The 10,298-nt window shown below is 34.9% G+C and overlaps 1 non-coding gene across 1 annotated transcript; it reads left to right on the forward strand.

Annotated features, from left to right (window-relative positions):
• The first annotated feature begins 9,487 nt into the window (after nucleotides 1-9,487).
• Nucleotides 9,488-9,617, forward strand: LOC124992024 (small nucleolar RNA SNORA38). Its single transcript, XR_007110032.1, has one exon. It is a non-coding gene; the product is annotated as a small nucleolar RNA SNORA38 (small nucleolar RNA).
• The last annotated feature ends 681 nt before the right edge of the window (nucleotides 9,618-10,298 follow it).

Below are 10,298 nucleotides of genomic sequence, written 5' to 3' on the forward strand. Positions count from 1 at the left end.
GTGGAACCAGTTAGAGGAGGGAAAGTTGATTTTGGCTCACAGTTCCAGAGGTACACTCCATGATGGGCTGACTCTTGGCTCTGGGCTCAAGATGAGACAAACATAGTGGTGGAAGGTTGTGCAGAGAGAAACTGCTCATCTCTGGTGACTTGGAAGCAGAGAGAAAGAGGGGAAGGGTTCACAGAAGATGAACCTTTCCAGACATGCCCCCAGTAACATACCTCCTCCCAGAATGTCCCACCTGCCTCTAGTTACCACCCAGTTAGTCCATTCAACCTAGGATGGACCAATTAGGGTATAGCTCTCATAGTCTAGTCTACTCATTTCACCTCTGAACATTCCAACACTAACACAGATTTGTGGGGCACCTCATATTCAAACCATAACATTAAACATAAAAATAAAAAATAATTTTAGAATAAATTTCATTAAATGCCCTTGTGAAAGAATAGTGATCACAAGAGATATGAGTAAGTATGAATTTGAAAATTGCAGAAAAGTGTGCACTTTAGTGAATATTCTGTCTCTTTTATTGAATTTGTTTGTCTATAAAGAAAAAAAAATTTTTTTTCACGTCTGTATAAGCAGGAATCAGTGGATAGAGAGACATGGCAGTGAGCCAGAAACTTAAAGAAAATTTCAGGAAGTATAATGATGAAATACCAGGTGGGATGGATTCTTGCCAGATGCTGGTGCAGTCAGAAGTTCACAGAAAATAGTTCATTAGGCAGACTTGATCTCTTAATTCCTAGAAAATGAACCCTTCATAGCCCCACCAAACGTGACCGAATGCCAAAGAGGCAAGAAAATAAATCATAAATTAGTAAAATAGAACTTTTTGGAAATGTATGTGATATGAGCTGGGGTCATGTGAGGAATGAGAAGCATGGAAGGTTAGAAGGACTAAAGGAGGATGTAAGTACTTAAATTCGTTAATTAGTTTCTGTATGAAAGAAACTTTTGACTATGCATTTGAATTAAAGTAGGTTATGAGTTAAACTTGTGCTGGTTTAAGCTTGAATTTCAATACATTTTATCTTTCCTGAAAACTCCATCCAATTAGTAGCAGCTACTTAGATTGTATTATGGGGAGGTATTGTGAAGACACAGGCAAGTCCTGTTAGAGTGTCAATCAATTATTTATGTCTTCAGTGATCATGGGAATGGAACATGGGAGCATGACTTCTTACCATGAGTAAGATTTCTGAAGACAGATTTCTTTTCTACAAACCAGGACTCTGTAAGAGTAGGACTGAAAAATTGTCCAACATATAAAATTAGGCAGATATTGACTTTGATGATCAATGGTCACTGTCTATATATGTAAAGGACCAATTAAAATCTAAATTTAAAATGATAGCCTAAACCCAGATTTGAAGAATCTGGAGTCATCTTGAATTAGATGTTTCTTTGTTTGAAATTAAAAAAATTGAGGAGAAAGTAGATATAGTCAATTGAATTCCTAGCTAAGTAAGGCTAAGTTTGTCTGTACATTAGTGATTTTTGGCAGCTCTCTGTTTTATGGATGATGTTTTCACATCCTCTTCTTGAGATCTGTCATACAGGTCATATGGATTCCCTTAGGATAAATCATGGAGTGTGCTCACTTGGCTTCAGAAAACACATAGCAACCTTAAGGCAACTCCTGAAAGTTCTTGGGGAGACAATTTCTTTGATGATTTATTTTTAGGCTAGGCTTGTAGGAAAAATAGGCACAGTAGTAGAATGCTCCAGAATATTGGAAAAATTTGGTTGCAGTTTGTGACAAATTCAGTGATTCAGTAGCTTTGGGGCTGTCATGAATTGTTAAGACCATAAACACATCGTTGAGAAGAAATGATTGATGTAACACTTCTCTTAGCAATTTCAATCAGAATGTAAGATCCTAACTGGCTTCTGGAGCAGGTAATTAGCATGAACTTTTGAATGCATATATTGAATTGCTATTGAAGAATGCTAAATGTTTAAGCTGGACAGCTAGGAAGCCAAGAAGCATAATTGTAAGGGCCCCAGTAATCAGTGTGCTTTAATTAAGGGATGGTAGTATTGGGCTAATGGGTTGTATCATGAAACTTCTACTTCTCTACCTGTACAGCAGGTTGAACTCTGTAAATGAAAGTTATTACTGGGTTCATAATCCAGGGCTGGAAAGATATAAAGTGAAGAATCTGACAGAAATGTCAAGTTCTATTCAATTTTTAAAGTTACCTGTGGATGTAATTTTTGTAATCTCTTTCCAAGCCTATTCTATTGATTAAGAAAGTTCAAATAATTTTTATAGTTATATAATTGATTGTTCTCTGGAAGTAAAATCTGTTTTATTCTGTAGCTGTGAGTGTAGAAAAACAGTAACCTTTTGTTTTATTTTATTTTATTTTTACTACTAAGGATTGAACCCAGAGCTGTTTTATCACTGAGCTACATCCCTAGTTCTTTATATTTTTCTAAATTTTGAGATAGGATCTTACTAAATTGCTAAAGGGGCTCATTAATTTGCTGAGGCTGGCCTTGAATGTTCCTGCTGCCTCAGTCTCCTGAGTCACTGGGGTTACAGGTGTGTGCTAACATGCCTGACTAAACAGTGTCCTCTTGAGAGAAAAAGGGCAAATAAAATCTACAATTAAATGGAAGGAAGAACTAGCCTTTAGGTATCCTCCATGAATCTTTAGGGATTTAGGGGTGGAGTTTAAAATCCACTAAACTAGTAAAGCTCTAGCATATATACATTTATATAGATAAATTTATATATGTTTTTCATTGTTGTATGTCATATTTTATAACATGTCACAATAATATACATCTTGAATTTGCTCCAAGTAAACACATGTAAGTAGCCAATTCTTAGAAAAAGAAATATTGGTAGCACCCTGGCAATTCTGTTTTATGCCCCTTCTAGTCACTAACCTTTCAATTTGCTATACTGACTTCTAACACTGGCAATTGATTTTTGTATTTGATATAAAGTGGAATTCTATCTATAGCTAGTCATTTTTTGGTGTGATTTTTTTTCTTTCTCCATTTTACTTATGAGGTTTTCTCACATTATTATGATTAGTTACAAACTCTTCATTTTTATTGCTATCTAGTTTTCACTGTGTGTTGCAATTCATTTAGTTATTATGCTGTTGATGGTTATTTGGATAGATTCCAGTTTGGAGTCAATATGAATACTACATCAGTGACTGTTTTAGTATATGTCTTTTGATAAATATACATAAGCATTTCTCTTTGGTATGAACCAAGGAGTAGAATTTCTGGACTTCTGGATCAGAAAAGACGTATTTGCTTAAGCTAATGTTTACAAGACACTGGAAATGGTTTCTCCTAGAGGCTATATGATTAAATGCCCTCCAGCAAATGTGAAGAATCTATAGTCTTACCAGCACTTGATAGTCTCTGTCTTTCCCACTTCAGTCTTTGTTAGGTAGGATGTGATGGTAAATTTTATGTCAATAAAAACTAATGAAATTGACTTCCTTGTCTTGCCTTCTTTCATTTATGAGTTTTAGTGTTCAAATCTGTAAGCCTGCTAATTTCTTAGTCAAATCTTTGCATTTATCAGATAGGTTACTAAACATTAAAATGGAATACTATCATAGCAAAAATTAATTCTTAGTTCTTAGATATCTAGGTTATGTCTGATATTTTTCTGTCTTTCAAGACTCTTTTGTTTAGAGCTTTTCACAGGAATATGGCCCTAAGAATGAACAGGTTTACTGAGTTAAAGCTTGTCCTATATGCATCTTCATTTAGTTAAAAAGAAAACTGATGCCTAGAAAGGTTAAATAATTGTAACTTGTCACAGAACATATTCAATTACATGGTCTGTCTAATTAGGGCACCAGGATAGAAGCACATGTCTTTGGAACCCAGCATTGAAGCTGCCATCATTTAAAAATCTGTAGACATTTCTAAGAGTAATGATGACTTTAGAACAATTGAATCTCCTTTATTAAGCGAATAGTTTATTAACCTTAATCTACACTGCCATTTATAAGTAAAATAAAGATATATCATTAACTGATCATAAAAGTCCTTAGCTAGAATTAACTTCTGTACTACATGTATGCTATAATCTAGATCCAGTACTTTCCATAGTCTAATTATTTCTCTCTTTTCAATGTTCATTCTTCTGTCTTCTTAAAATGGCATGGTAAAGTGTGTGGTTTAAGTCCCTCCACCATTTTCTTTATTCCTTTTTCTTTTTCAACAAAAACAAATCAGTAATAGAAACATTAAATAAAATATAAATAGAAACTAAAAATAAAGTAAAATAGAAATAGATACTTGAAACAAGCAAACAAAAACACCATATCAATGCTCAAAAAAAAAAAAAAAAAAAAAAAAAAAAAAAGAGATGTTCCAGAGACCAGAAATAGAAGAATAACACAAAGCATCAAATAGACTGTGCTGAGTCTGGAGGTGGGACAGTGGAGGGACACTACAGGTATATCCTGAGCAAAGAACGGGACTAGAGCTAGACTTTTTGGTGTGAAGTCAGTTTCTCAGGTGAGTCTGAAAGATAGTTGTGATTGATAATGAAGTTGAATACCTATGGAAATAGGAAAAAAAATGTGTCAAGCCATGTGATCACTAACATTGTCACCTACATGTTGTTACTACTATGATTGGGGATAAATATTCCTCAGCATGCTCTGGGTTTCTAGTATTAGAGATACTTTTGTATGGGGCAAGAATATGAGCTAAGCAGCAGCCTAAAACTCCCAGCCAAATATGGGTATGCAGAAGACAACAAAAACTACAACAGTGGCAAGAACAAAAACAGCATTCTTACTTAAGATGAGCCTATAAATAAATATTTTTTTAAGTCAAACCTAGGAAGATTGCTGCTGAATTATCTAATGGATAAATAACTGATTCATAGAAAATAAAAATTAAAAACAATTTAAAACTTACTTTGTAGTATTTGATTATTAATATTCGTAAGTATAATAAATTATATTCACAAAAGGAGCAGCTAAAAACAAAAAAGGAAAAGGTGATATAAAAATTAATCATGTAAATGAAAACTTCAGACTTAAATAAGAACTCAATATTCTAGCCAAATTCTAATGTAAACACCACTGAATAGAAAATTCAAGGAATCAAAAAATGATTGTGAAGTAACTTGGATGTAATCTAGTAAGCTATTGAGATAAAAATATTCTGGAGAAATTAAGGAATAGGAAACAGAGAATAATAGTAACAGGCAGAACCAGACATGTATAACCAAGGAAAAAGATGGAAAACAACAACAACAACTTAGCAGAACTTAACTTAGAAAGGTTATCCTGTCACATGACACATTCAATTACATGGTCTATCTAATAATTATAGCATCAGGCTAGAAGCAAATGTCATTGAAACCACCATTGAAGCTGCCATAAACAGGTGGCATATATGACCCATAGGTTGTCGTTTGTTGACCACTACCCAAAACCACAAAAAAAGACTCAAAACATAAAAAAACAATTACCTCTCCCTGCTTCCCACTTTCTCTGGTCCTATCCAGCATCTGATACAGAAATGGCATGAAATTCTTAATCTCTGAATCTACAGCCCCTCTGTGTTTAGACTCCTATGCTTTAAGCTTATACCTGTGTTAGAATTCATCTGCAATATCCATATCTTGATCTTTTTATTTCTAGTTATCACAAATTTGTATAAGCCTCCACTTATCAAAAGGGCTTTCTTGCGGAAAGTCTCATTCTGCCCTGAAATGATGAGGTCAGATGGGTCTCCATAGATTTTTGTGCCTTTGGACAAAACAATGTTTTCTGGGCAGAATGCCACTTGGAAGACTTTGCATAATTACTCAGATACCTTTTCCTTCATTGCTGTTTCCATCTCTCATTTCAAAGAGCCTGCCCACAGAGAACTCTGTCTCAGGGTTGGTCTAGCTGACTGTGTTTTCTCATTTAATTTATTCTCTCATGATGCAAAAGGGTTCCATTCATATTACTGGTAATTGGCAGGGTTAGCAATTTTTTAACTTAATTGATTTCTTGGCACTAAATATTATACTTTTAAAAAGACTTTTATCTGAAAAAATTATGAAGCAGAAGCTGAACCTAAGACCCTAAATCATTTTATTGTAACTTGTTCATTCATGTGGTTTGAGATAGAAACTGGTACCCAGGTAAGCTGTGTATGCCTGCTAGTGTTGACAAAAAAGATACATTATGGAAAGTTTTTTTTCAGCCATTCCTAGAAATATAATTTTTTTTTTCTGGTTACATATTCATCTAAATACTCCTTATGGAGAAATGCATGTGACTTTTTTTGTGTGTGGTAACATGTAATATTAAAGGTTAAAATTGTGTGATAGAAATTTTATATAAAAGGAATAAGATAAAATTCATACAATAGGAATTACATTCAGTTGGATTTTGAATATTTATGATTTTGTATGTATGGATCATAAATGTTGTAAATGTTTATGTCCTTCATTGTTCTTAAAAGTGATTCAAGAAACCTCAGACATAACTTATTAAAAACAAGCCAGAATTGAAGTAGATAATGAACACAAACCAAAAAGAAAATTAAGGAAGGGAAGTACCCTCAGCTGGAATTAAAGTTTATCATAAAATATGTGATAGTAGATACCTCACACTTACTGAGGGGTGCCATAAATTTGGTTCTTTGTGTCCAAATAGCTGAAGCAGAGATACCAGATCATTTATGGTTATAGAAGAGCTATTTTATTTCCCTTAGTGAACAAACCGTGGATCTTCATAAAGGAACTGTACTGTGATACACTGAAGAAAGTTCTCAATCATATGCTGGTCACACACATTCCAGAGAAAACTTGCAGTAACACACTGTATGACAATCAAAGTGTAGTTTTGCAAAAGTATTAGGAGCTGAGAAGGCATAGGCCAAAAATAACTGCCTTTACTGTTTTGATTCCAGGATAATTTTGGAATATCTATGAGAAGAGATAAACTAAACATCTTTTAGTGATTTCTTAAAAAATTCTGTAATTGATCTTTTAATATGAATAGTAAAACAGAATATTCAATGTTGTATTCTTTGGCAAAATTCAGCAGTACAGAATTTGAAAGAATTTTATTACACATGGATTCAAATGCTTTGACAAGCAGTTGTTTGAAGGAACCTAGTGAGGACAACTGCCTCTGCAGGTGATTCTCCTTGAATAAGTCTGTGTTTGTGCATTTTAGGTGGGGATGTGATTCACGATTTCACCATGCTATCTGAAAACTAACCAGTTAATGCTCACGAGTGGTTCTCAAACATCAGTATATGGAAGAATCCCTTGAGAACCTTACCAGATTGGCAAAACTCCCCATTTCTTAAAATTCTGATTTAATAGATATGTGAGGAATGCAGCATGAAAAATAAAATAAGATCAACTTAGGAAAAATTTAAAAGTTATAGTCAAATGAAAAGTACAGACAGATCAGGAAGAAGTCAAACCAAGTAGTGAGAACGTCCTCTCACAGTAGTTATGACGGTTGACAAGGCATAAAGGAGAAAATATTCTGACCTTTTCATGATTTCATGACTATCTTACATTATCATTATTTTTTATGGCAAACACAGCTGTTTAAGCTGACTCTTCTATATCTTATTGGTTTACTGACTCAGGCGGATCAGAACATAAAGTTTTTGTGTTTGTGATTGGAGACAGTCTTTCAATGCAGGATGACTTGAGTTTCAGGAGCATGACTTAGGTTATGGGCTCTTGGTCTTGGGTTAGAGCTGGATGGTGGCCTCCAATTTTCTTTAGCAATTAGAATCTGCATTTTTCAGGGACTCTAGAGAGACCTTTTGTAACACCTTGCCCTAGACATGTTAAATCTCTAATCTGAGGCTGAGATTATTCCAGACTTAGCCAAATTTTGTTTGATTTTCCCTCTTTGGAGATGGAGGATGAAGCCTCTTTTCATAGGATTTTTATAAAACTGCCTTCATTCATTTGAAGCTCAACGTCAAGGGAAAGACAAAGGTGATTTCTTAAGGTAACATAAACATCTCTTCTAGTTAAGAATTTTCAATGAACTTCCATCCTATACCACCAAAGTACCAGCCAAAGACTTTATTCTTATACTGTATTAGTATAGTTCATTGATTTTTAGTATTATTCTTCTTGGAAACTTACTTTTATTGTTCATAGGATGCCTGAGGGTGACCATGTATTTATAGTTGTGTGGTTATAAACAGATTGAGAGACATGAGCTGCTCACTAAGTATCCAAAAAATGGGGCATAGCAGGGCAGAGGAGGCAGTTCAGCTTCTGGCAATCTACTTATGTACTGATGAAAAATGGATCATCTGGCTACTTGCTTGAGTGGCTCAGGTGAAGAATCTGCACATTTAATCTCTTCTTTAATCTGTTTTTTTGCCTTCTTAGAGACAGAGCTGCCAAACACTCTGTGTCATACTGAAATTCACACTAATGACAGTGACAGAGCAGGGACTCTTCTTTATCCTAACCCTCTGCATTAATTTACCTAATCACTTTCTACATTATACGTTCACACACTGCAGAATACTATCTCTGACTAAAATTGTGAAACTGACATGTGTTTTTCCTACTATTTGCCAGACATTGTGTTAGTTTCTGGGAATAAGGAAATGAATAAGGACAGCTGATACCCCAAAGGAGTTCACATCTAGCACTCTCACCTCTCACAGGGCTCACCACCAGTATATTGCACCCTCTCTCCACTCGATAATTTCTCATTGTGAGACAGTTTGCTGGACAAAGAAATCATTTCACTGTGTTGTTTTCTATAACCAGAGTTTTTAAAATGCTATGTTTTAACAACAACTGTTATTTGGTTTCTATTATCAAATGATAAAGGTAGGAAATGAAATCAGTCTTGTTTAGGAAAATGTCAGGAGAAGAAAAGGAGAAACATAGAGTAGGTAATGAAATGACTACGATTTTCTTTTCACCAGGGGAAAACACATTCACAGGGGCTCATGTTGCTTATGTTAATGTTGTATGCTTTCTTTTAAGATGAGGGAGATGGCTGGCAGCAATGTCCAAATGATAAGAAATTCCAAGAATATTGGATGAAGCCATTTCTTTCAGTAGTTTGTGGACAATCTTGCCTGCTTATCAGAGTGGCTTCAAATAAATGCCACTGAAATGACTTCATATGCAAACTAGATGACAGTTTCTGAGGAAAAGCCTTTAAAGAAATAGTGAACATTCAAAAAGGTATTTGAGTTTTAAAAAAGGGTGTTCTATTCTGGGTGGGTGGCAGGAAGTAAAGTTAGGTCAAGCTGTGATCGATAATGTCTACAACAGGTAGAATTAGTGAGCAAATTAAATATGTATCCCAAGAATACTATGTTACTTTCTAAGATTATCTACTTTAATCTTTTCTCTGATTTTTGATGTGCATTTGTTTTTGTTTTAATGATCAACAAAACTAAAAGAATCATGAGTTCATAAGCACGCCATGTATACTTATAGCTGTCTGTATTAATTGCTAATGGGACTTATGGGATAGTTTGTTATTAAAATAAAGGGTCAATGGTTCCTTGTCTTTGGACGCATAAGAATTGGAGGAAAAGAAATGTGGATTTGGATAAGTCTGGGGCCAGCTTGCTCTTTGCAGACTCAGATCAATCATCCCACATAGAGGCAACAAAAAATAAAATAAAATAAAATAAAATAAAGGGCCAAGAGGAGGAGATCACTGATTAAACTAACTAAAGAATGTAAACAACTTTAAGCACAGTGGTTTTAAGATTTAATTAATAGATGCCGAACATGGTGTTATGGTATGGATCTTAAGTGTTCTCAAAAGTCTCATCTGTTGAAGGCTTGATCCCCCATGGATGGTGCTATTGGGAGGTGGTATAAAATTTGAGATGTGGGGCCAAGTATTAGGAAGTAGGTCATTGGGGATGTGCCATTGAAGGGAATATTAGGACTCTGCCTCCTTCTTTTCCCTCACTGCTTCCTGGCCACCACGAGGTGAGCAACTAGGTTCCAGCTCCATCATGTGCTCCCTGTCATGATGTTCAGCCTCAGCATTGGCCTAAAGCAGTGATATTAAGTGACCATGGACTGAAATCTATGAAACTATAAAGCAAAATAAACTTTCCTTCCTTTTCAGTTGATTATCCCAGATTTGTCACAGTGACAGAAATCGTGTACACATGGGATCTTTACCTAAATCTTTTATCACAGGCATGCAAATTATGACCTTCCCAGACTGACTCTCCACCCATCCTCCCTTGCTTTGCTTGAAGAGGGTCTTTCTTCTCTGGACACCCTTTGCCTCCACTTGATATTCAAATACTCCCTCAAAGCTTGT

Source organism: Sciurus carolinensis, chromosome 8 (assembly GCF_902686445.1).
Source record: "Sciurus carolinensis chromosome 8, mSciCar1.2, whole genome shotgun sequence".
In the NCBI taxonomy this organism is placed as follows: Eukaryota; Metazoa; Chordata; class Mammalia; order Rodentia; family Sciuridae; genus Sciurus; species Sciurus carolinensis.